We start from the raw sequence: 25,722 nt of genomic DNA on the forward strand, positions 1-25,722 counted from the left end.
TGTACTAGGAAAAACTTGCATGTTTATGTTTATACTATAGGACATTAAAAGGGAATTAATAATTATCAATTTAATTTGGCCCATATAAGACAAACCGATATGACTTTATGTGTCTTCTTGTCTCTGTCTCTCTCAGAACAAATTTACAAATATAAGATGGTTGCATTCTAAAAAGTAGAGCTTACGGATTATTTTGGGACATTTTTCTTAAGTAACCAAGGATTCAATCATTTTTTAAAACCGTGTGTAGATATGCTTTAAAACACAAAGTAGTGTCGTAAAACACAAGTGTATAGAATGAATTTATTAGCATTCTTAGACACAATGATTCAAAATATTATGATATCAACTTTGCCAAAGGAAAGTTTATTCAAATTCAAATTGTATTATTACAGGGATTAAATCTTGCTTTAAACAAACTCCAAGATTTAAGTGTTCACCACTTCATTTCTTTCAACATTGACTGAGTACCTACTATGTATCACAGAGGTACAGAAAGAAGACTAAGGCTGTAGCCCTACATAAAAAAAAGCTCAGAATGCGTGGAAGATAGCTAATAAACATAATTACTAAATGGTGTGATCAGTGCTGTAGTAGATGCGTGTATGAAGTTCTGCAGGGAGAACAATCAAGGCTACTGCTGATGCTGCAGTGGGAAGATAAGGTCAATTTCTGCTAACAATCAATGCACATGATTTAATAAATGGAACGATGAAAATGAACTGTCTTAAGGCAATGTCACTTATTTCAGGACTTTTAACCGGGGCACATGGTACAGAAGGGATAGAAAATCAGAGAACACATATTTAGTACATTTTTCTTTTAATCCAATTATTTTAGAAAAGTAACTGAACTGCTTGGATGGGCTCCAAGAAAAGCCTCTTTTACGATGGATGGTACTCTATTACAAACCATATTCCACTCTATTTTATCATAAAACATATTTTATCAGCTAGATGTTATTTGTAGGGGGTTGAAAGAAGCCATGAATCCCTATAGAAATGGAAAAAAAAAAAAAAAGGTAAACACAATTTTGTGACAAATGGCCACCACTCCTGTCATTCAGTTGTGGTTATTGTGTGCTAAGGCAACAAAGAATGAAACAAGATAATGATTGTTGAAAACAGAAAGAAATATAGATTTTCAGTCTGTACTTCGGCTGAAAATCCATTGATGGGTCTGATGCAGGGTGTGGAACCCTATTACAGCCTCTTACATAAACTCTTTCTGATGGAAATAAGGTGAGGATTTCCACCAGGTATTCAGGGTTATTTTCCTCAAGGGTGGCTACGGGTATCTGACAAGGAATCAGTAGGCATCCAAAGGGAATACTCCAGGTATATCAGAAGTAGAACTGAAGCCCAGGCCAGTAAGCTGGGAATGGAGAAGAACAAGAAATGATTCTTTCTGTAGTCACAGGAATGGAATCCCTGTCTGAGGCAACTTTGGTGGGTATTTGGCTGTTCCCCAGATGCATGAATATTTCTGAGAAACAGGGAGATAGCTCTAGTGTGGGAAGTCAAAGGAGATTTCGGGGAGGGGGGAGATTCCCGTCAAGCCTCTGGCCATATCCTGGGCTGCTCTTTTAATGAGTTAATATAAACATCAAACCAAGTGCTGAATCAATGAATTCACCTACTTAATTTTGTAGTTAATTAGTGGAAGCAAGTCTGAAATGAAGTGCTTACCCTGCGGAATAGCCACACACACACACACACACACACACACACACACACAATGGCAACTCTAATGTGCAGATGGAGTTGGCTAGAAGAAGGAGAGGAAAGGAATAAATGTGACAAGCATGATGAGAAAGGAGACAGAAGAGGGCAAGAACACGTAAAGAAAGGAAATAAGTCATCCAGAATATGTGAGAAGGGGGGACAAGGAAAATGCATTCCCGTTCTCTGACAAATATAGCCCCGCTACCTGTAAATAGTTCTGTGAAACACTTAGACGGTAGAAAGAGAGAGCTAAAGGTAACCTCGCAGAGCATCCACATCAAACTCCATTCTACAGAAGGCTGAGAAAGGAGAAGTGACTTGCTTAGAGTCCTGTGGCCAGACACCAGCAGCATCAGCGCTGGAAAGTTACCGCGGACCACGGCGATGCGCAGTGAAAAAGGGCTATTTACGAAGATGCTGCTGGGGAAGCTATAGTGACGTGGGCTCACATTTCCTGTTTCACGCGCAACCGCCTGCTCAAGTTCTTTTCCAAGGCTCTAAAGTTTGTATCTGATGGCAGTGTTCTGTACTACTGAAGTGATGAAGTCAGTGACAGACATGGCAGCCACTGCCATAGACTTGTACATGTACATATATATGCACACACACACACATATATATACACACATCTATACATATATATCTGCTTTACATACACATATATATATATATATATATATATATATATATATATATACACATATATGTGAAACTTATCTTGCTTGGTAATGACAATAAGAGAAAAATCTTTAAAATGCCATATACTACCAGTTTCATTCATTAAAAAAGGACCTTTTGCCTCCAATGAAATGACAAGGAAAAATAGTAAAGGTCAGGTTTTTGAAATCACATGAATTTAATTTTGTGAAACTCACGACATTCGGCGTCTTTTCCTCTATTTGTTATTTGCAAACTTCATCATGACACACACTCATTCTGTGGATTAGCTTCAGGAAGTAATACTACATATTAGAATCAGATGCAAACAGGGGTAGAAGATTTAAAACATTACGAGTAACAACTTCATTGTACTCCTTATAACGATCATAGAACAGGAACTTGGGCAAAGAAACTCTCGTACACCTGAGCAGATCCCATGGGAAATCCTGGGACCTCCACCTGCCAGGGGAGCAGTACAGAACACAGATGCAGGTAGCCCTCTGAAGAAGACAAGCAGACCTTCATACGCAGAAGCACATTGCTTTTACCAGGGAGCTCCACATCCCTGCTACGCAAACAGCCAATGGACACCTAGAGCTCTGAATGACTGCTTTTCAAACAGCAACTTGCCAAAGGGACCTTGTAGGAAAATCAGCAAAAGAGAGTTCCTATTTATTTATTTATTTATTTATTTTTATTTTAAGGAGGGCACATCTCACAGTGACCCATGTGGGGATCCAACCAGCAACCTTGGTGTGATTAGCACCACACTCTAACCAGCTGAGCTAACTGGCTGCCCCAAGAGTTCCTTTTATTTTAAAGATGACACTGCGAGGTGAGGGCTCCTAATGGAAAAGACTGCCTAGCCCCAAGCAGAGTGCACAAGGCCACCTATTAAAAAACAACAAAAAAACAACAACAGGGAAATCTAATTAAAAACAAACACTGTGTAGAAATAAAAAAAGGAAAAAAAATCAGCCATTGGAAGCCTGTAAAGAAAAACATTTTTTGTTGTTGTTGTTCAATTACAGAGTACATATTGAGTATTTCCTATATGTAAGTCATGGAGAAGCAGACACAGAAGAGTAAGTGAAGGGGCTGTCCTCAGGGAGCCTTCATTCTAGGTGGGGAAACAAACAACAGGCACAGAGGACAATTACCCGTACAAAGCAGGATATAGGAAATGGCAAATAATGCAGCATAGCCAAGCAATACATACTAGAATTGAGAGAATACTAAGAGCTGAGATACAGAGGCTCGGGAGGAGTGCCAGCTTTCAGGGTCTAGCATTATTTTCCAAGTGAGGGTTTGCTAGTAGGAGAACAGCGGAGAAACAGTGCTCTGGAAGATAAAGAACTGGTGATAAAGATGGACTGGAAAGAGAAGGGCAAATCCAGGCGTGACTATCGTTATCTGGGCCGGATAAGTGCTAAAAGCCCGAACAGGGTAGGAGAAGGGCATATTCTAAAGACACTATGAAGCAAGGAGCTACTTGGTCTTGCCAGCCCCGAGGGACAGGAAGCAGTGGTTCAGATATCATAAAAGAGTGAGCAGCACCAAGCATCTTCAGTTTGTTTTTAAAATGCCTTAGATTTGGGGATAAGAAGCCACAACTGATATTACAGTCACTTTAGAGTTTTTGAATATAAGATACTGGGTCAAATATACAGTAGGCAACAAGAAGAATTCTCAGCTGTCAAACCGTGCCCTGCACATTGTCCCAGGGTGCAGTTCTTTCTCCCTGCATCTTGAATCCTAGAGAAGGATGAATGGCTTATGTCTCTGGAAGGCCCATCAAAAGTCACGTGGGAATCCAGGACACTGAGATAAGGGGGTGGGGGGGAGCGGGTCCTGTCTGTGTATATGTTTATATGTGCACATATATGGGATCTGTTGGTGCCCACAAATCCTGCAACCGCAGTGTGTTGTGCCTGCTCCCCCCACCCCTGCAGTCTGTCTCATATGCAGAAGACAGACGAAGGAATAAGGAAGCTGATTTGGGGTATTGCCTCCTATCTGGCCCAATGCCCAGATGAGCTGAGAACAGCAATCTTGTTTAGTAGTTTCTTGGGAAACCAGCAAAAACAGTGTCCCAGAGCGGTATCCCCTTCTGTCTCTCCCACAGACCCTCCTGGTGGGAATGAATAAAGAATCTTACTTAGGAGCTATGGCAGAAAGGGTCCAACGTCCCCTTTCTTGTATAAATGGAAGAGGATATCTTCTGATGGTTACAGCTGAGACAAGAGATATGTTGTACCTCCTTATGCAACTAAGCATGTGATTGTTTGTACCATTGTATTGCAAGGAAGAATGCCTGCCAACTACTAATATGTGTAGAAGTATTGAAAGTTCAGTTGCCAGGAAACCACTGGGATATGAAATGCTTCCTCACTCTTCCAAACATATGACAAACAACAAGGCATCCTAAAACACCCTTGTGGTTTATTTGTGGTGATCTCAAATGGTTACATTTCAAATACGTGGCACAAGGAAAGCTTCCCTTTCAAATATCCAGAGCTGTGGCTGAACAGCTGCCCTGGGCCAAACTACAGGCTGAAAAATACTAGAAGAGACTATCAAAGCTGAGAAACCTGGGGAAAGAAGAGAAAAAGCATGAACAATTAAATGCAAGTGATGGTAGAGGAAAGACTTACAGGTCTTTGGTGTTTTTTATTTCTTTAAACTTAAAGAAACCAATTTTTTATTTATTTATTTTTTTTTTAAGTAATCTCACGTGAGAGGCTACATAGCACAGCAGAAAAACCACAAGGTAGACCAGTTCAAAGCAGAGTTCTGTCATTTATTAGCTCTGTGAGACGGGTAAGTCATCGAGCCTATCTAAGCTTCCCTTTCCCTGTGTTTAAAAAGAAGTGCTTATTTCCTTGTGGTTACAATGCCATTATAAACGTAAAGCATTTCGAACACTGCCTACACATACTAAACGTTACCACTCACTAAATGTTACCTATTTTTATTTTTTCACATTATTAGCACAGTTTTTGTAAGGGCACAATAAAATAAAATATGTAAAATAACCCACCACAATCTCTACTGTATAACTGGTGGTCAAAAGCATGGTACTCTTCATTGTTTTAACTTTCCGGGCACAACCTACACCACCAGCAGTTTGCTCCACAACAGGGTTTAGGAGAAGCGTTATGAACTTGGTTTGATTCTCAAATCAGAGTGTGTCACTATGGAAGTATGAATAAAGGGTCCATACTGTGCACAACATGGTACATTCAGTGTAAAGGCGACAAAAGAGATCTTTCCCAGTCCTTGAACTTGGCGAGCAGCCATGTCCTTTGAACAGATCTTAACAAAGACTTGTATCCAAAGCCCAGATAACTTTTTCTTCCACCTTGCCGATGAAGACGCAAAGGACATCGTGCCATATTACCTGGATCATTACCCTTAGGGAGGCAGAATGGAGAGTCAAGGATGGACTATGTCACGGCTGAGATCTTTGCAGTGACAAATTAGATGTAATCAAGGCTGGATGGGAGCACACGCATAGCTGGTGCAAGTGACCAAGAGCATGGGTATTCGAGACAGTTTAAAGAACATCTACCAAGAAACTTTTATTGAGAGGAGATGATTCTTTTGTTTTTGCTTTTGTGTTCTTACTTCCAGAAAAACCTGTAAATTCCCTTTGAAAAGCAAGAGACTGTTCCTAACAGACGAGAGGAGCAATGCAAAAATAGCAGGAGTGCAGCTGAAGTTATTTCTTTGAAAAATTGATAGCTACAGCCAGATGATTTGCAGGAAGAACAAAACTCCTTAGATGGTTATTAAAACGTCAATACCTAAATGCAAGGGAACATTACAGAGAAGTAAACACAAAATTAACCCTTCTAGCAACTTACAATGTGCAACAAAATAATTTATGCTTCCCACTCTCCATCTTAGACGTATGGCCTTATCTGTGATGATCTCTCCAGCACCTAATTCCTCTTGTCTCTCAATAGCCCCTGGATTCCCTCTGGGGATTCATTTGAACCTCAAATCCATTCTTTTGAAGCCAGTGTCTGGTACATGTGTAGGAATATGACCTGAGCTAGTGCAGTCAGCTTGGATCTCAGGATGCTCTCTGGGAATAATGGGGCAAAAGTGTGACACTTTCTTTAGTGGATGTGAGGGAATACAAAGCAATAGTCTGAGGAGGGGAGTCGACATTGGAAGAGGACTGAGCCAAGAGAATTACAGAAAATAGAGCAGAAGTCCCTGTGACATTGTTACCACCTGGATCTGACTATACCTGAACTTCGTGAACTTCAGGACTTTTCAACTACATGTGACAGTAATTTTTTTTTTCTTTTTCCGCTTAACCTAGTTAGATTTTGTTCTCTTATTTCCAATCTAAAGCATCACAACTGATACAAGGCCTGAGAGATCAGTCCCACAAAACACTCTAATATGGATGGATAAAAATTATCTATTCAGCAGGAATGCAACAAAAGCTTATTTCAATGAGCTTTTCAAGCAGTAGAGTTATACCAAAAATATCAGGAACTTTACCATTTGAAATTCAGAAACTCATCTACTAATGCTCTTTTTTCTTTTTCATTAAACAATCTGCCCTTAATTATTTTTAACTTCATCTGCCTGAGGCACATGCCTAGTGATTATTTTGCAATATTGCTGTATGAAAATGCCTCTTACATTTTTACAAATAATAGCTTCAGTGTTTTCCATGTGCAAGCATTCTGCTAAAAAGTGTTCCCTGCATTATTTCACTTATAACTCACCACAACCCTGTACTATATTTATTCTCATGTTGCAGATGAGAAAGTTTCGGTTTAAATGGGTAAGTAAACCTGTGCAAAGCCACAGATCTAAAAAGTGACTGGGGTCGGGTCAATCTGGCTCCTATGTCTATGCTTTTATATCGTCAAACTTGTAGAATCACTGGGTGTTCTGAGTAAAAGCCAATGCAAAGTGCCTGGCACATAGTACTCAGCCTATTAGCAGCTAGTAGCATTTTGATGGGGCTATGCTTTGGGAGATAAAATTTGATTCTCAAATTTTAGAGAAAATCTGAGAAAAAAAAAGCGAAGAGTTCCTCTGTACCTAATACTACACAAAGGTCTCTCATGATTCCTTTGGCTGAAGTACCCATCCTCTCTTTCAGGTGAGTATCTGGACATATTTGCAGGGAAGCCTAGAGACAACTTCAATGCCAGCCCTGGGAAAAAGAAAGAGAACCTCTGGGTGTTAGCACCACTGGCTGCCTCAGACCTACCAGGGATGCTCGAAATCCTTCATATTTCCTCTGTGCAAACACCTTGGAGATGTGTTGTGCCCCATCCCTGATGGGATTGAAAGGCCCAGAGGCGCCTCACAATGAACAGTAGACAGAGAGCGATGGGACTGAAGGCTTTAATACAGACAGAGCCTCTGTCCCTTCTTGGCTGCTGCAAAGAGCAGCAGGGTTGGACCTGAAGTGATGGCGCTGTGCCGGCAAAGCACTTTGGCACATGCCGGGATATGAAAGGCTCTAATGAGACCCATTTCACAATTCACTGGCCACGTGCATTAAGCAGGCAAAGCTTTCTTCCTAACAGCCCACAATATATCCTATGGCCCAGGTCTGCGATCGGGTTCTCCTCCACCCACTAAACCAGATCTCTCACTGGCCCCCTCATTTCTCTTTTGTTGGCAGTGAAATAAGCTAAACAAGAGGCAGCAGCCTAGCTTTAAAGAGACAGGAGGTATTTCCAACTACAGATCGCTGTCAGGGTCTACAGGAACCTTGCAGCGACCTGCAATGCATGCTAATCCCTCCACTGGTTAATAGAGTGGGCTCCTTCATAGTAAAGTCATTGTTCTTTCTAATTGTCAGAGACCGCTGCTCTGCACTTGCCTGGAGCGATCCAATTAACATATCACCACAACACCAACTATTATAATATGTTCTGTGTCCTACCAACAAGGGAAAGCCCCAACCCTGCTTCCATCCACAGCTTCCATCTAATTAGGCCTTTAATATGTAGACAGGGGAATAAGAAACCCAGCGAGAAGAAGGCTATATGTCTGACTCACGTTCTGCCTGAAAGGGACCTCGTGGAGTTGGAATGTTTTTGTTGTCAATGGGGAACAAGTTGAGAAAGTGAGAACCAAAGAAAGGACAGAGAGGAGGGGAAGGATGAGGAGGTAAGGACTAAGGACTGAGGAAGACAGGGAGGGTTGAAGAAAGGGTGAGGAGAGGGAAAGGCTGTTGGCTACTTTGGGAAATTGAAAACCATGTAACTTCTGCTAGAAACTGTCACCATGGCAACGTTCAAACAATACAGAGAAAGCCTTCATAGTTCCATGCTTGCCTTCCTGAACACCACTGTGTAGATGTTAACTCTTTTAGGGTGGCTTCTAACTGTCTGTCTTTTCAGTTAAAAGAAATCGGAGTCACTCCCCATAATGCATTTAAATTAATTCACTCACACACATCCTCTGGTCCATGCAGAGGTAATTCTCACTAGAGCACCTCTAACTAAGCTATCAACATTCTCCCTGCCCAGATTAGAACAGCCCAGCTCATAGCAATCTCTCCCCCTGCCCCCCACCCCCTCGAAGTTGCAAAACTCAGCACATTCTGAGGTCTGGCTCAGATTCAACTGTAAACCATTCAAGAGAGGCACACCTTTACATTTTCAAATGTCATGCACCATTGTACCATTTTTTAAAAAAACCATGTTTGAGTTACTTAACTTTCCACCATCATCATCAAGTCATTGATTCAAAGAAAACATGTTTATTGTCCTTAGTACAGTGTTTCTCAGGCAAAACAAAAACAAACAAACAGATCAGCTCTGTGGACAGTAGGATATCTATTTAAGCACCACAAATCAATCAATCAACTTGTTCTAGGCAGCACCACATTTATAATAACAAATGATTTCAAAAATCATAGGACAGTATTAGTCATCATAAGAAAAAAAAAAAAAAAGACCTTACTCTTTTTCAATCTATGAAAATACTCCCATCGCAGATACTATCTGAGCAATAAATAAAGAATATAATCAAATGGCTAATTCTCCTACATTCCCTTCAGTGATTTAGGCAAAATCAATGGGATGAAATTAAAGGACCCCTCCCAAGAAAACAGTGTTGTCTCAGCAGTTTGTAGTTTATCAAGAACAAGAGATCACACTTAGCACTAGTGCTTCTAAGTAAGCCTTCCCTTGCAGAGCTTCTCAACTCCTGATTCTTTATAACAAGAAATTATTATTAGGGAACATTGCTTTGGACATTCTGAGACCAAAATGTTGTTGAGAGGATTCAAGGGATAACTAAATTTAAAAAGCATTGGGAAGCATTACTATCAATGCTCTCCTTTACTATTACTATTATTAGGTTAATAATAGTAATCTCTAAATTGGAAAGAAATCATCTAAAACTAGAAGAAAAGACTTTTTCTAAAAAAAGACTAAAAGGAAAGTAAATGTCACAATTCAACATACCCAAGGCATATATTTCTCAAGATTGAATAAAATTAAACTACCATATTTTGCCATGTATAGTGCACACGTTCTTGCCCAAATTTGTGAGGGAAAAATAAGGATGCTCATTATACATGAGTAGTATTAATTCTGTATCTATACAAATGTTTTTTTAAGTCTTTTATCTATGCTTATAAGTTAAAAGTGTAACTCTAGAAATCAATAACGATATCCATATGCAAAATAGTACCCTGGAACATGATCATCGGTTTTGATGAACTTATGATGAATTTACAATGACAAAGAGTTCTTCTTGGCCTTCTGTGATGCGTAAACATCGTAAATTTGTTACCGGCACATACAATTTCTTGTACCTTGTATCTGTTCTTGTGTTTTGCAATTATTTGTTAGACAAAATTTCTTGCACCATAATATATTTTAAAAATAAATGCTAAAATTCCTTTATAATACAAAAATCAAGTACCTAAATGTAAACAAATAAAAATTCGAATTAAAAATTAAAAGATTTTTATCCTAAAAGTTTGGACCCAAAACGTGGGTGTGCATTATACATGGGAGCACGTTATAGGGTATAATGAAACAGTACATTACCATTTTTGCACTTTCTTTCATCTGATTCAGTTTCTTCTGAGAGAAAGAAGGAAGCATCCTTTTGAAGCATGAAGCCAGAGCATCTCCTGGGAATGTATACCTGGCTCCATGCAATCAGGTGCTTCCATATTGTGAACAGTGACTGCAGCTTACCAAATATTTTAATGCACACAATTTTACTAAGAAAAATATATTTTTTTCCTCCCATTATGAGATTCCATATTTGGGCATTACTCAAATTTAAAAGTCATAGTCAATGCCTTTTTCCAATAGTAATTCATGAGTAGAAAGGCCCATTTCATGCAATTACGCAGCTTATGCAATGCACAACTCCAAGGGTCTCCTTCAATTTTCTGAACAATATTCTTTGTGAACAATGCCACTGAGGAGTGTGCATTGCAAAATCTGAAGTGGGCCATTAGCACCTATAAATTATTGCATCAAAGTAACACTAAAAAATATTTACAGAACTGTTATCAATATTTCAAAAAGCCACCTAGGAACCATGCATGTTCTCATACAACTGCATACGATTAAAACATCTTTTCTTTTGCTTCAATTTATATCAACTCAAGTTCACAATGTCCATCCAGTGCATTTCAAGAATGATGATTGGCATGTGTGTTTTCAATTAGGAAAAACAGAGGAACAAATTGCAATGTATTCATTGGGCAAAGTAGTTTTGAAACATGGGTCCCTAGAAAAAATAATAACCATTTATTGGTTCCACACACAAAAAAAAAAAAAACAAAATATATATATATATATATATATATATATATATATATATAGAGAGAGAGAGAGAGAGAGAGAGAGAGAGAGAGAGAGAGAGAAGGCGCAGCTCACAGTGGCCCATATGGTGATCAAACTGGCAACCTTGGTGTTATTAGCACTGTCCTCTAATCAACTGAGCTAACCAGTCACTCCACCAAACTATATTGAAAATTCCTGTGAGCTATATTAAATGTGAGAGATTAAATGTGAGAGATGACGAGATGAGTAAGATGGAACCCTATCCTAAAAGACATCACAATCTAATGTGTTTTGGCCAGGTAAGTAGATATGTTCTAACAGTGATAAGAGCTATCACAGATGTATGAACAAAATGTTGGTGTACAGAGGACAGGGAGACTCACTGGGCCAAGGGGAGATAGGAGATTTCCCCTGAAGAGGTAACTTGCTCTGAGATTTGACATATGAAAAGTATGCCCTAGACAAATACAGTAGCTCTCTCAAAGCTTGCACCGAAAGTAGCCTGGGATATCTCCAGAGAAATAAAACACTCCGCTTGGCAGGCAGACAAGAGAGGACATGGATAGGCTGGCCAGACTGTGTTATCAAGAGAAGAATATGGATTTTATTCTATAAATACATTTATAGAATATAGACAAGGAGATTTTTAGCTTTATTTCTTTGGATGGTCCTTCTGAGGGAAGAATGAATAATGGATTACACTGAAGAAAACTTGGCATCATTAGAAAAACTAGAACTTTAGAAAGATATCTAGGAGAGAAAAGATGGAATCTGGACCAAGGGACACAAAAAAGCTGAGTTTAAGATAGTGAATAGATTTGATGAGTGGTTGGATATCAGGGAGGTTAAAGAAATACTGATCATTGAAACTGAAAATATACAGACTCCTGGAGGGAGAATAAACATTTACCTTGTTGTATTCAGTCTGGGAGGCCTATCGGAGGCCAGGGAAGGAAGCAGGATCTTGCTCGTGGTGGAGATTTCAGCATACACAAAGTGTCTGAGGCCAAGGATTTGAGTGTCATCTCTCAAAACAAGCCCAGCTGACATCTCTCAGAGATGCAGAGACTGGGACTACAACAGATTCGAAGGGGGGGTCCTCAACATTTAAGGAAGGAGCAGGAGGAGGATGCAGTGAAATGGATACAGGAAGTGATTGCACTCAGCCGCTCAAGTCCCTGGAAGAATTTCAGAGAGCCAACAATAGTATCAAGTGCCACCGAGAGAACAAAAATGACAGCACTGAGATCAAACCTGCCAGGTTTGTAGGATATTGTAACTAAACTCTAGAGTTATTAATAGCATTGACCTTATTTCTCATACAATTCTGAGTTTCCAGATGATCTCATAGCATTTTGCAAAGCTTTTCTGTCCATTAGTTACGATGAGTGAGTGAGGACAGTTTTTCCCAAGTCTTTGTTAGAAACTGTCCCTTCCTCACTTATGGGCACACTTGGATATAACTGAAGACTGGCAAAAATATGCAAGGTGTACGTGACCTAAGTATCTGGTTACAACCTTTGTTTCAGGAACCAGGGAAAGGCAAACTGCAGACATTTCAATCCCAATTTAAATATTGAGATTGAGTATCAGTTTAGGTGACAGTGAGCCGCCATATTTATTTGTTACCAAGTCAATAAGTTTGAGTTTACTGGTTCTGATTTCATTACTAAAGTCAGTAGAAATGCAGTTTCTAATTCCATCTCCACCAGTGGTTAGCTGCTGTATAACCAGTGGTTAGTTGCTGTATAACCACAGACAAGTTACTCGGGCTTTTTGTGTTTCAATACTCTAAGTAAGAATTAAGAAGAAAAAATATGTGTTTTATTTTCAACATAGTGCCTGGTACATATCGAATGCTCAATAAATAGTAGTTATTATCACTAAAATGAAATTATACCCGCAATCTCTATAAGTGTTGAAAATTTCTATAAGCATAGAAAGCTGCCATCAGCTTATTCCAAAGTTTACATAGTTTATTGATCTTACATAAGTTTTTCATCTTTTTTACACTTCATTATGAACCTGATTGACATTGGAAAACATTATAAACATAGTACTACCAACTTTGAAAACTAAATTGGCAAAAGATTTTCATTTATATACTCAGTAACCGTAAAGCATAAAATGCTCAGCTTTCAGTTAAATGTTCCCATTTCTGTGGAAAATAACCAAAGGTTTCAATGAAAAGAAAGTGAACTAGCATTTATTTTGCACAGATCATGTGCCAAGCACTTATTAATCATGTGCCAAACACATGTTAATGCTAGCAAAAAAAAAAAAAAAAAAAAAAAATGATCTCCATTTTTATAGTTGAGGAAACTAAGGCAAAGGAAGGTTAACTGGCCTACTTACGATCCCCCAGCTAACAGATGGTAAAACCCAGCTAGAATCCAATGTTTGTCTACTCCAAATCTCATTGTATTTCTCTTACAAACACTCTAGAAATTTTTGACACCTTTGTAATACTGATTCTGCCTTTCTCTCAGAATACTATGCTGTTCCCCTCCACATTTTACTGAGTATTCTGAGATCAAAGATTTTATACTTTTAATTCCTCAGAATACCAAATTCCCAGGTAGAATCTAGAATCCTAAAATCTTAGTGCTTGAAGGAATCTTCGTTTTTACTTTTATTTAACAGAACGTATTGTAAGACCAACTTAAAAGAGGTAAGGTGGCATGTACAAATTGTTACAGTCCATTACTGGCAGCATTAACAATAAGAAAAATCACCTGACACTCAGACCTCAGCTTCTCCAACAGAAGGAAATCACGTAATGGTACTTACTATGTGTGTGTGTGTGTGTGTGTGTGTGTGTGTGTGTGTTATGTCACATTTGTACATGCACACAGAGTCAATACACTCCTTGATATTTCTCATTAAGCCTCTATAAGTTACATAGGTACATATGTGCATTTGGGTCCTTTGGAGGAAATGTCTCTTAAAGTCAGTTCAGTTAGTCAGTTAAGGAACATTTATTGCATGCACACTATTTGCACGCAATAGACACTCTTCTAAGGTGCTGAGGACATGCCAGAGAACAAATAAAATCCTTGTCCTCAGAGACTGTTACAAGCACACTGTCTCAACCACAAGATCTGCCCAATCAAGTTTCAACTGTCAAATTTACATTTCTCCAGAGAAATCATTTTGAAGGAGGATGCAACAGACTCTTGATATCCTTAGAGTTTTCCAAGACACCATTTACAAATCGCTACGTTTTTTATGCCTGTATTTTAAAATACTTGACAATCTAATGAAACTTTACAAAGACACAGAGTATATTTCCCATGGTTCATGAATATATTTCAATCTTTCCTGAGAGAATGGCATCCACTAAAGCACTCCCAAATATTTTGGAAAAGTGTAGGACCTCTACACTTGGTTGCTTCTGTTTGTGTTCCTCCAACCTTAATCTTGTCTATATATATTCTTCTTTTGTACTCTGTACCTACATGAATTTAGGTTAACAACCTCCTTCCAAAAAGACCATACCTGCTGTTTGTTTGTTTTGCAAACACTGCATTACCTGAACTAAAATCAGAGCTTTCAATGTGCACTTATTGAATGCCTGCTGTGCATGACACATGCAATCTGACTTCATTTTCATGGCAGTCAGTTCCATATGGTTGCTCTAACCTTACTGATAAGCAAGCAGGCTCAGAGCGATGAAATGGTGCATGTAACACATGTGACCCAGTGGAAAACTGAATATGCAAACTCACTTAGGATGCCAGAATCCAAGTTTACTGAATTTCTCAGTCACCTTTCAGAAGCATACAAAAAAGTTAAATTTATCAAATGGTAAGAACTTCCATGGACAATCTCTTCATAAGATCAACGAAGATGGTTAACTTCAGGAGACTTCCCCCCAACTTAACACAGATTTCACATTGACTTCCAAATCAAAAAGAGGCAGTATCAAAATCCAATGGGGAACTCCACAGCCTGCCCACCTTGTTACAATCTACAGATATGAAACCAAGAATATCAATAATTACAACAGGATTATTTCTCATTCAAAGTGGGAACAGGTCTCTGAAAGTATATTGACGAATTGGACACAACACACGGCTGCTGTTGCAGAGAATGAAATTATGACCAAAAACCATGAGTGGCTGCCTCTGAAAACCACTGGTGAGTTCGTGTTGGAAGATTTGCACATGCAAACAATACGACATGTCTACATAAAATAGTGATCCCGTACACTCTATCAGGCCTTTATCCTATCACATTGTGAAGATATTTAACTAACACAAGATTCATTACAACTAGGAAGACTGTGAATCCAAATTGTGAATTTGGGGCCCTTACTATTAGTCGTGGAATTTTATGCTATCTAATTTTAATTATATTATTGCCTAGAAATCTGCCTTTATTTTGTGTATTCCAGGCCCAGGCAATATAATATGCTGCTAAAATTTTACATTCAATATAGAAGCTCTATCTTATGGAACTTTTAGACCAAACTCATAGCTACACAATAAAGGCATTATTTGTTTCCTAAAATCTCATTTAAGTATTATAGCTGCTGAGATTTATTTTTCCATACTTGAAGGAGAAAAACCTTGATTTTCAGGTTCCAGCTTGAAGTAGCATTTCATACATAAAACAATAAGTTGCAGACAATCTGTACTCTTAAGACGAAGAACCCGGCAATGACTGTAAGGTCAGTGCATATTCCCTGGCCCTCAAGTGTAGCCACTAGAACTGGCAAAGTTCTTGGCCAGCCTGTATTCATTCCCCTGAAGTTAATACAAATTAATCCTAGAACAGCCACAGCAAACAGCCCTCTTTCTAGGGCCTATTATGCTTGGGGCTTTGCATAACATTACTTTTAATTCACAAAACAATTCTAATTAGTTGAATTCTAATTTGTCAATATTAGCATTCCCACCCCACAGATGAGAAACCAGAGGGCCAGGGAACATAAAGGTATGGCCCAAAGGGTACAGCTGTTAAATTAGAGGAGAAAAATATTTGAATAGGGGAATTCAAAACTTGCCAAACCCATTAGTTTCTGGGCCTGTGATTCTCAGAAGAGTTCCAGGGTACAACTACCTACTCACAAATGTTACTCAGTGGGCACCGTGCAGCTTCAGGCCTGAAATAAGCTTGTGAGGGAAGTTTTCAGGTCTCCCAGGGCCATAACTCTTTCATCAGTCCATGAACAAGTTGAGCCAACTCTGACTGCCAAAGCAAAGGAGCTAAATCCCAAGCTGGGCGACGTGTCTCCAATTGCAGTGCTGGAGGAGTGAGTGATTCACCAGCACGAAAAGGGATGATATCCTTGGATGCTCTATCATTCCCAGATTTGAAGAACACGTTTAAGTGGACGTGGGTGGGAGGAAACATTTCAGCCCACAATTTTAAAAACATTCACTCTCGCTCTCTTCTCCCTATCCCCTTCCCTCCTTCTCTCATTCAGAAAAGTTTGCATGTGTGTGTAGATGTGGAGGGTACATAGCAGGGGTGACAAGAAGATGGAGGGGAATGCACTTCAAGGTCTAACTGGAGTAGCAGGGAAGAATTTTGATGTGAAAAAAGAAAGGAAGGAAGGGAGGCAGGAAGGAAGGAAGGAAAAGAGGGAGGGAGAGAGAGAAGGAGGAAGGAAGGAAAAGGAAAAGGAAATGGAAAAGAAAAGAAAAAGAAAAAGACACGAAAAACCTCCCCTGATTGGCAGAGCCCAGCTGATTGTAAGGCTGGGTTTCCCACGTGAAGCCCAGAGCTGAACTACGCAGTAAAAACGTCAAAGTACATTTTTCTTTCTTTTTTCTCTTTTGTCAGTTGTGGTAAGTTGCAACTGAGCAGGAATTTAAGATAACCTGAGTCAATCTATTACCACAAGTGGTACTTTAACTGAGGACATGTAAACACAAAACAAGCAAACAAACAAACAAAAATGCAAGGAATGATAAGATATATGTAGAAGCCTACACAGAGCTCAGGGAGAAAAAAAAACAAAAACAACCCTGCATGATTATTTTCATGAGTTAGTAAATTTATTGCCTGATCTGTGTCCCAACAGGAAACATGTGCCCAGAAAAATAAATTAGAGAAGTGCTCAGCTGTAGGCTAGTTTAGTTAAGGAGTAATGAAAAGGATAAGAATAGATGATGTGAGTAAAAAGAACAGGCTCAGATGCTTTTAGCAGGATGTTTCTGGTTTCTATTATCACCTCTCTAATATAAATCTAACTCCATGGGTCTTTAATGACTCTCCAGGGACCACCACTCACTAGACTAAATGTGCCCAAGCACCAAGAAGGGACCCAGGAGACTGCTGCCTTTCATCTCCTTCAGGATAAGCCAGAGTTGTGGATCTTACTATTTTTTAAAATAGTATTAAAGCTAGGGTTATCTGAGTTCTGCTATGAAACAAAAAAAGACTCAAAAAGGATATGAATGTTGGAGATGGGCTAGTCTTGAGGTCCAGTGTGGCAGGACTTTATTTCAAGCTCTCAGGACACACACTTTCCTGGACCCTTACCGATTAAAATGGCAGCTGTGGGGACAGAGGTAGCCACCCACATAGACAGCCGATTCCTAGCCAGTTTGATTTCCAAACTGACTTTTGCTTGCTGTTCTGAGACCTGTGTGAGTCACCTATCTCATATGGTTTGGCCATTAACCAAAGTGGTATAGCTTCTCTAAGCCTCAGTTTCCTTTTTTATTGGCATGGGGTCTCTGAGGAGTCTTCTGGCTCTAAAGTTCTATGAGTCAATGATTCTGATGGGAGGCCCCAAAGAGGAATAAACAAGGATGAAGAGGAAGAGTTGTGTTAAAAAAAAATAAAAAGAAAGAAAGAAAGAAAGAAAGAAAGAAAGAAAGAAAGAAAGAAAGGAAAGAAAGAAAGAAAGGGGAAAGGGAAAGGGAAAGGGAAAGGGAAAGGGAAGGAAAGGAAAGGAAAGGAAAGGAAAGGAAAGGAAAGGAAAGGAAAGGAAAGGAAAGGAAAGGAAAGGAAAGGAAAGGAAAGGAAAGGAAAGGAAAGGAAAGGAAAGGAAAGGAAAGGAGAGAAGAAGGAAAGGAAAGAAGAAAAAAGCCAGCTTCATGACCTGGCAGCTATGGGAGAGGAAGGAAATGGAAAGAGGGGTGTTCCTACAGGCCCTCAGGTTCTCTAAGCATTTTCAACGTTCTCTTATTTTTCTTTCTTAGCCTCTTTCCTCATAAGACAAAGCTGGCATATGAGAAGTACTAAAGCTCAACACACAGACCTTTTCTTTAGCTCCTTTATCTAAGTTGCCACAGGACACTAAATTTCTGCCTTTTTCTCAAGAGCCCAGTCTTGCTGATGTTGGAAAGGTTTGTGACAAAGCACAAGCCCAGCTGTCCAAGACTACTGCCCAAACCATCTGCAATCTAGATAAACCCTCTGTTATCCAGAGAAGTGATTAGTTAGAACAGGATGGAGTTAAAGAGAAGTGGGTCCTCCTGGCAAGAAACTAGGTAATCTGAAGACCACATTAGAGCATGTGTACGCAAGAGAGATTGGGGAAAGTGTAGCCACCTCTTTCCACCACTTCGTCCCCCGTACCCACTCTCCCTCCCTCAATACACCCACCAGCCAGAAGCCATCCTTCATCTGCAGGGCTTATCATCATATTTTTGTGTTAATGCATTCCGTTGATCTGCAGTGTCAGATGGATAATGAAATATAAATTGGGCCCCTTCGATTTCCAATGGCTAAACATTTGTGCATCCAACTCCAGGGCTGCCATGCAACTTAAATGCATTCTACAGTGTCAATCACACAGCACAAGCACCCCACAATGCAGTGGCTTTCTTGGGGAGATTTCTTTTCCCCGTTGAACATTTGCAAAGGCATTTGCTCAGGATGCAGACAACCTGCATCATTATAGCAAACCAGCTCATCGGTGAGCACAGCCTGATGGAGCAAATGCCTGAGCCACCCTTACTCTTATTTCTGGCCCCCTATAGTGATGTCTGTAAAAATCACACTCAAGAAGGTGGGTGGAGAGGGGGAAGGGACTAGGGACGGTGAATTAATGGACATTTTCTTCACCAATAAATAAGAAAATAAGGATCACTCACTGTATTTCAGACTCATCACAGCAACATCCAGATGGAAATCCAGGTGGTTAAGAACAAGTGAAAACACATGATCTTGACACCAAAAAGAAAGAAAGAAAAACACAAAAACAAAAAGAGGTTGATGAAAAATCCAACTGCAATTATCCATCAATTTTAGTCAACACAGGCACAAATCCAACTGTGCTCTGCTGGTTTCTCTCCCCCAATCAATGCCTCATCCTGCCGCGTTCAACTTTTCTTCTCCGAAATTTCTTTGCAGATGTATTATTAATCTCCTCTCCTCTTGTGGGAAATTCAAAAAGAAAACACCACCATATCAGGTCTTTACTGTCCTAAAAATACCCCAAACTTTTCATTTCAAAAATATCTCCTTGGCTTACTTTCTCCTGTATAGAGAAAAATGAACATACTTTTTCTTTGTGGATCCTCGGTTCTCCATTTCCAATCATCCTTTTGGGGAGGAGGGGGGCAGCTGTTTGATTATTATTTATTTATGTCAGAGCACACCAACTCCCGCGGGTCTGAAACTGGTTTATTGGATTTTTCAGTGCCCCTTGTGCGCACATATACACATTTGTGTTAAGATCCAGGTCTCCGAGGAAAAAGCTTCGTTCGTCCTTTTCTCTTTCACAATCAGTTTATCCACTGCGTTCTGTTCCAAGAGAGAGCTGCGTCCCGCATCCTTCATTTCTGCAAGGCACCCGACCGCCACCGCCACCAAAAAAAAAAGTCTCCTTTTACATCGTCGAATCCTCTCCCCAGCACCCCCTTTCGAAGAATGTGGGGATCAACTGCCCCCACTCGCCACCCTTCCGGCCGGCCCCTTCTCCAAAGATCTGATTAGATTTCTCATCACAACCCAGTGCGCAATTGGGTTTTTTGATTTCAGCCGCCCGGCCAGCCACCTTCCCCTCTCCCTCCAAACTCCCTGTTATATCTTCTTGCCTCCTTCCCTCCACCGCCTCTGCAATTTCATAATCTCACGTTAAATGGAGTGCGGGGGGCGGGGGCCAGGGCGGGGGCGGGGGTAGTGGAGGAAAATTTCAAGGCTCCGTCAGCTGTCAAGAAGAAACCCATTCCTCCCCCCTCTACTTCTTTTTTTCTTTTCTTTTTTTTTTTTAAGGCTTGGGGTGGCTCTTGCTTCCTCTCTCCCCGCCCCCACCCCAGCACCCGGTCCAGTTCCTCCAGGTGTTGCAGAACTCCGCGAGCAGGGCCGGGATCACGGGGGAGACGCGTGACGCGATCCCTCGCTGGTGGCCCCTGCCAGGACCCGGGTCCCCTTCGCCTCCATCAGCGGACAGCGTATCCGGGGGCACCGCCGCGAAAGAAGTTCAAACTGGGCTTTTATTTCAAATGGGGAGGGCGAAGTGAGGGGACCGACACGGTGTTAGGCAAAGTAAAAATCATAATAAGGAAAGAAAAAGGAAAATAGAAAATGGAACGAAGGAGGTATAAAAAAAGTCCCTAATCGCTGGCTCCTCTCATCCTTCTCCAAAGAAACTGCAGCTTTGATCTCATTTCCAGCTGCGTCGGGTAGATTTTGGAGCCACAAGTTGGTTCCTCTTGGCGCAGACCTTCCCGACGCCGGCTAGTCAGTCATCTGCGAGGAGACGCGTTCTTGGAAGCGCAACTACTCCGCGCCGGCCTTAGCGCCATCGCCCCGGCTCGCCGCTCCCTGCGCGGCAGGAACCCCGGTCCCCTTTCATCCACTTCAGCTTCTACTGTAATTCCTTTCCCTCCCGCTCTTATCTCCCCGCCTGTCCCCAAAGAAATAAACGCGCTCCCTGTGCTAGCGGCAGCTCCTGCCAGGCTTTCCCTCAGCCAATGCCACGTCCCGGCGTTTAGGGTCCTAGCTCCCAAAAATCTGCACCCGAACTGCAGTCCACTTCCCTCCTCTGCCCCTCTTTCCGTCCCCTTTTCCTTCCCCTTTCTCTGCTTGTGATCAGTAAAATACAATTACCCAATTACCTCCCATCATCTTAGCACTGATTGGTCAATTGCATTAACACTTGAAGTTAGGGACAAGGGGATTGGAGCCTCTGCGGCGTGGCACCACTGCCACCTGGAGGATAGAGCCAGAACAGCTGAGTTTCAAAGCAACCCCCATGCTCGGAGGTTAATAATAGGCAAAGAAACTCTGGGGTTGTGTGGGAGTTGTCTTTTTCTTTTTTTCCCCCTAAAAGTCTGCCTGTTTTCATCCTGAAAGCCAGGAGTTGGTGCTACAAGGGGGAAGACAGTGAAATCAAATGACCCCTAGCATTCAAAAATCTCACCAAACCTACAAAGCTGTTGCTTTCTGATTGCGCCTCTCCTTTCTCTAGTCTAGCAGGCTGGTCACCAGGTAAGGATTAACTCAGTACGGTCACCTAGGATAGGCCGATCAGAAGGAATCTAGGAGTTGCTGAAAAGCTGCTGGGAAGGCAGCCTGTGGTCCGGCAGGATAATCTCATCAGGGGGAAGCATTGTAAAGGCAAGATAGGAGCCTTCGGTCTATGCAGTGTTGCAGTAAATTGGTCTGTTCAGTTTGTACAAGAAATCCAGGACAGTTTGACAACTCAATTGCAACATCCCTGGCTCCTGGCTGTGGGTTTTTCACAACTCATGTTGGCAAGGGGTGGGATGGGGTGGGGGGATGTGGGTGGCACATTTCAATTTCACTGGGTTTTCTTAGAAAGATGGAAGGGCCCACAAAATGATATTAATAATGTACTTATGTTGGTTTCTTTTTCCACTATATAATTGCCCTAAGGTCCTTTCTGTAAGCTATGATTATTCATTTTATGTCATTCAGATATGTAACCTTGAGATATGAAAAGAGTAAAATGAGGAATGATAATTAAAACAATGAAAATCTATATGCATTGGGGGAGGAAGGGAAATAAATATTTCTCTTATTCAAGCTGCACAATTAATGATCTCTGTGCTGATTTTCTGTACTTTTGACAGATCAGAATATGTACTTGGTTTCAATACAGTTTCAGAGAGGCTACTCTATTCAAGCACAATACATACTTAAGATTTGAGTATGTTACAAATCATAATGAGAAGTAGCATTTGACGAAAAGGAGAAAATTTGTGCAAAGGGAACATCAGAGGCATTGAAGTTCACACCAAATGTTCTTTTTTTTTTTCTTTCCTGTTCCTTTTATAGAACATACATAGTTCCTCATGTAGAGTTAAAAAAAAAATACATCTGTACATTACTTAGGATAGTAAACACATACTCTAATATATATTTCAGATATCAGCACTTGCAAGAGGACAGGCCTTTCTTTACATACGTGTTGTGATTTATTATAATCTCTCCGTCTATTTGGAGAGCTTTGATGTCGTTATGAATTGCATCAAAATGAATTTGTTGAGGAGTAATGGCATTGCTTCTATTTTTAAATGAATGCTTATTGATTGATTCAAAACACTAGTGAGCAGTTGACTATAACTTTAATTTGTTTTTTGAAGCTCTTACCCTTACATGCCAATTACAGTTTATCAACTAATAAACCATTAAAAAGCGCACCCACTGGCTCCTCTAGATAGCTTCAAAGGAGTCTACCCTTTGGTTCTGAAGTAAGGGAGCAGCCATTTGAAATGGAATTTTTCTTTCTAGGGACTTTGACAGCAAGGGAAAAGCCAATGATTTGTTTTTCAAAGCTGATTATTAGCTACCTACTAGACATCTTTAAAGCCTTTCAGAATGAATTAATCTATCAAACAAAGCAGCGGGGAAAGATCACTGCTATTTAGCCAAAAGGAAAAAGAAAAGCCTTCCCATTCCTATTTACCTTCCCATTCAACAGCTATAATTACTTTTCCCACATCAACTATGCATTCACATAATATAACCTTGAATTAGTCATTTAGCTTTCATTTTTCTGCTCAGACTCAACGATTACTGGATATCCATATGACAAGGTCTTTTGCTGACTTCTCATACACATCACCTTATTTAAAACTCAGAACAATCCCTTGAGAGATTCTAAAGATGGGAAACGAGAAGCTAAAGCCACATACTTGGTAAATGACAAAAACAAATTTTGAATTCAGATCTATTCAATTCCAATTGTTCCAATTTTGCTACCACTTCTAGGTTTGGAGAACATGAGACATACATATAAGACAATTATAAGCATGAGTGCGGCCATTAATAGCACTGAACCCCCGAGGTTGTAAACCCTGTGAGGGAATGGAATTGTCACATTTGTCATTGAATGACCTTACTCAAAGAGAATTGTAGTAAGTAGTAACAAGCTGTCATATATATATATATATATATATATATATATATATATATATATATATATATATATATGGTGCCAAAAAATGTATACACATTTTAAGAAATGAAAAAACTGTATTAAAATTGTAATACTCAATATATGCCAAAACCAAAAGATAAATACAAGTCACCTTTGACTTCTGCAATTACAAGAGGTGCTCAAAGTGGTTACCATCAACGTCCAGACACTTTTGATTACGGTGAACTACTGCTTGAGCAACATTGACCTAAGTGTCCACTTGTATACCCCTCTCTCTCTCTCTCTCTCTCTTTCTCTCTCTCTCTCTCTCTCTCTCTCTCTCTCTCTCTCTCTCTCTATATATATATATATATATATATATATATATATATATATACTAAATTATTCTTAAATAACAACATAAATATATTTTGTCAGGTACTGTCAACAATGACAGGGTATGTGTTCAAGTAACATTTTTTATGAAAGCTCTTTTAGAAGAAGTAATCACCTAATGAGTAATGGACTGATTACATTGTCACACTTCTCATTAGCCCATCTGGCTACCCAAAGCAAGGATGGGGCAATGCCATCAAAATGACATGACTTGGGAAAACAGGGGCAGAGTCCTCCAGACAGGTTTGTTCCACAGACATACAGATTTCTGTGTTTGTTCTCTCCTGATGTGTAGGCATCTGGGTGGTAAAAGAAAACTATCATGTTATTTCACTGTGGGCTGGTGACTCTACCTGGTGTAATCTTTAGCAAACAGCAGAGGACAGCATCTCGTAATCAGAGATACAAAATAGCACAAAGAAGGATTTCAGTAACTCTGCTTAAAAATAGAGAAAATATGGCTATGTCTATGGTGTTTATTAATTTTATTTAACAGGCTGTAAGCTACTCTATTCAAGCACAATACACTCTTTAAGAGCTGCATCTTTATGTTACAAAATCTGGGAATAGATATTCCCTTTTCACTTTCGATAGTATTAAACAGGGATCAGAATATCCTGCGGGATAATCATACCAAGCTTGGCTCCATAGTCACACATAATGAATGACATGTAAATTAACTTCTTTGGAACAACTTCTTTTGAAAACGAATGATAAAATTCCATAGTTAGTGGAAACCTACAGCATGTGTTATGCTAGATAATATTACAAGAATATTACGTTTCAGGGATAGAAGATATCCTAATAGAAATCTATCCTTTGTCCCTTGAAATATAGATAAGATACTAAAGTCCAAGTAGATTTGCAATTTTCTGTTTTTTAAATAATCTCCCCTACAGGGGCTACCCCCCTCCCATCCTCCACGCTATATACATTTACGTGCTGCATAAGGATGTTTGGGTCAATGACAGATGCACTGGATGGAAATGATTCGCTAATGTCTGCATTTCCCCCTAAACCGTGATTGATTTCATAAACATGTTTTTTTTTCCTCTTTTTTGTATTTCTAATACTGTGCACATAGTTGAATAAATAATGTCTATTATAACATTAGGAAACGGAAGAACCTGTCTTTTTTCTCTTACTGAATAGTCTTTGCACTGTGGCACACAAAATATTAGAAAAATGAGATACCAACTGTAACTATAAATAGAAAAAGTAATTAAAAATGCCACTAAATAAAATAATTTAGTCAAGGAACTGTAACTTATGGATCAGTTAGTTATTGCTATATAATAAACTATCCCCAAACTTGGTAGCTGAGAACAGCAATCTTTTATTATTTCTCTTGAATCTAAAGTCAGCCAGAGATTGGTTAAGAGGCTCTTTTGATCTTGGCTGGGTTAGTTGTTAGCTGATCTAAAATGTCTTAGCTAGGTCACTGGGGCAACTCAGATTTATTCTGTGTCTCTCTCTATTTTCATCAGTATGGCCCAGACAAATTTCTTGGCAATAGAAGGAGTTCAAGACAGAAAGCAGAAAGGCCAGAGTATACTTTTTTAAGCTTCTGTGTCAATCAAATCTGCTTACTTCCCATTGGCTAAAGCAAGTCAGTTGGTTGGGACCATTGTCAAGGAATGGGGCAGTTCATTCCATCCATATAATCTATATAACGTTAAACAATCTGCATTTTTAAATGCCCAGGTTTCTAACATGCACAGCAATTTTGAGGGAAGTAAATGATTGTCTAGGAGATGCTGCAGGTTTGCAAAAATGGGAGGCCCCTGTAAAGTTACATAACAAAAGAGAGTGAACAATTAGGATGATCACTGCAATCAACCACAACTTCTAT

The 25,722-nt window shown here is 39.9% G+C and overlaps 1 protein-coding gene across 17 annotated transcripts in view; it reads right to left on the bottom strand.

Moving 5' to 3' along the window:
• LRRC4C (leucine rich repeat containing 4C) overlaps window positions 1-25,722 on the bottom strand; it is a 1,083,645-nt gene that overhangs the window by 137,388 nt on the left and 920,535 nt on the right. For 7 of the 17 annotated variants that reach the window (XM_074336237.2, XM_074336234.2, XM_074336231.2 and 4 more), the window contains one exon: window positions 19,240-19,311. The exons of 4 other annotated variants lie outside the window; for them this stretch is intronic. The gene's annotated coding sequence lies outside the window, so the exon portion shown is untranslated. Of the gene's footprint in view, window positions 1-12,095; window positions 12,364-19,239; window positions 21,156-25,722 lie in introns of those variants that run through there. 6 more of the 17 variants (XM_074336241.2, XM_074336239.2, XM_074336240.2 and 3 more) reach the window with 3 other exon arrangements.

Source organism: Rhinolophus sinicus, chromosome 14 (genome assembly GCF_057876585.1).
Source record: "Rhinolophus sinicus isolate RSI-liver-muscle chromosome 14, RSI-T2T, whole genome shotgun sequence".
NCBI lineage: Eukaryota > Metazoa > Chordata > Mammalia > Chiroptera > Rhinolophidae > Rhinolophus > Rhinolophus sinicus.